The sequence below is a fragment of the Propithecus coquereli genome, unplaced genomic scaffold, assembly GCF_000956105.1.
Source record: "Propithecus coquereli isolate 6110/MARCELLA unplaced genomic scaffold, Pcoq_1.0 Scaffold40, whole genome shotgun sequence".
Taxonomy (NCBI): domain Eukaryota; kingdom Metazoa; phylum Chordata; class Mammalia; order Primates; family Indriidae; genus Propithecus; species Propithecus coquereli.
Window position 1 is genome coordinate 1,949,223 of NW_012149730.1, and position 1,932 is coordinate 1,951,154.

Sequence of the window (1,932 nt, forward strand, 5' to 3'; positions counted from 1 at the left end):
TTTGCATTCAGTGATGAGACTTGGGAAGCTATATTTGGGTGTCCATGGCCTTGGGAATTTTGCTGCTGTTCATGCTGCTGCTTTACCTGTTTGCTATCTTGCTTACAGCTAAATAAACTTGAGTAATAAATGTGGCTAAGTAAACACTGAGTAAGTGAGTTTGATGGTCATTGTACACTTGAAATCTACTCCAGTGATCTTGTGATTAAATTAGACTCATGCACAAGGATGGTTGGGAGGATCTTTTGAGACTTTGGTGATAGGATGGCTGCCAATTCATCCTTGGCTTGAAGTAGTGGAAGGTTTTTGAGGAAAATTATGGGGGACAAACGTTATCAATGGAATTTAGATGAGATAGCTTCAAACATTTAGGATTAAACAAAATGGATTAATAAAAAAAGGCAAACAGAAAAAATGGCTGGAAACATTGCTTGATCATTATTAATATCATCAACAAAATGGAAATCCTACCAAGAGAACACAAAGAAATAGACTTGACTTAGAAGAGATGAGGCAAATGTGTAAAATAGAAGATAAGTCATGACAAGTTTTGCTGGGAACTTGGTAGATGTTATATTTACTGTTCAAATAGAGGTCACTGACTATGACCACCACTGACTGTCCAAGAGGTGGGAAGACAATGCCAGATGACCATGGAAACTAAAGGGTATTGTTAAATAATCAAAGCATCTTGCCAACAACAAACACTAGAAATCTGATGAGGTTTTATCAATCTGGATATTCAGATTGCATGTTCAAGGGAGTAATATTTTAATGATAGGGAATCCATTCGGTCTGAATGGAGAGAATTATATGGCCAGACTAATGTAAACTTCAGTACATGTTTCTCATTCTAAATAATGATATCCCATGGTTAAAGTAAAAATCCAATGAGCTTACCCTGGAATTCATACCCAATTCTTTCACATAATGGTAGATGAAAGAGCCCTGCAGGGATAGGAGAAATGTTCCAAATGCAGTCACCTTAGATTGAATATTGATAAACCATGGAATTATTCTTAATGGAAAATGCCTCAACATAGACTATGATAAATTCAGTGATAAGGACAGTTCATTGTGCTTGTTACCCTTACATAATCTTCCTTTTAGAAGAATAGAATACTATATAGACAGCCATGACAAACTCGGTTTGATGGCTAATGAAAGTAGGATAAAAAAGAAATAAATTGGTGAAGGTCCTATATAAAATAAGGTAGTGAATTATTACTGATTATGAGGTGGAAAACTCCTGGTAGCTCAGTCAACCGTATTCACCTCACTGAATAGACCTGACATATTTGTTCTATTTACTCCTGTTTTAGATATGTCAAAGGGTGTTGGGAAAATAAAGCACGTAAGCAAGGTGCAGAGGATATTTCTGTTAAAGCAATAGAATAAAAGAAGGTTGAGATCTACTTGTAAAATTTCAGCAGGGAAATCCAAAGAATTTTGAACTAACTTGAATAGGCAGTGAACAGAGTTTTCTAGGATTACCAGAAACTAGAACACAGAACAGGGAAATACTATCAAAAGGCAGAGAAGACAACATTAGAGGACGAACCAAGATAAAACTTTGAGGATAATGTGATTCTGTGGTAGTAGGTACCAGAGTTATATTAAATTACAAATTAGAAAATGTGAAATTAAGAATACCCTGTAGAAATGACACCTCTGTCTGAATGTCTTATTGGATTTGATACATTATGAGAATAGAACAATTTTCCACTGTATGCTTTCTAAACAGGTATTAGTTGCATATGCCTCTACCCATTTCCAATTTGACATATAAATGAGAAACTTTAGAATTGTGTGAACTCTCCTCTGTAGTGAGAATTAAGCAAAACCAAATTCTGGGAGGACCACAATAAATTTCTAAAACAGGGAAATCAATCCCTATCAACTAATTTTATAAAAGTCCTATCTAGTCTCTAA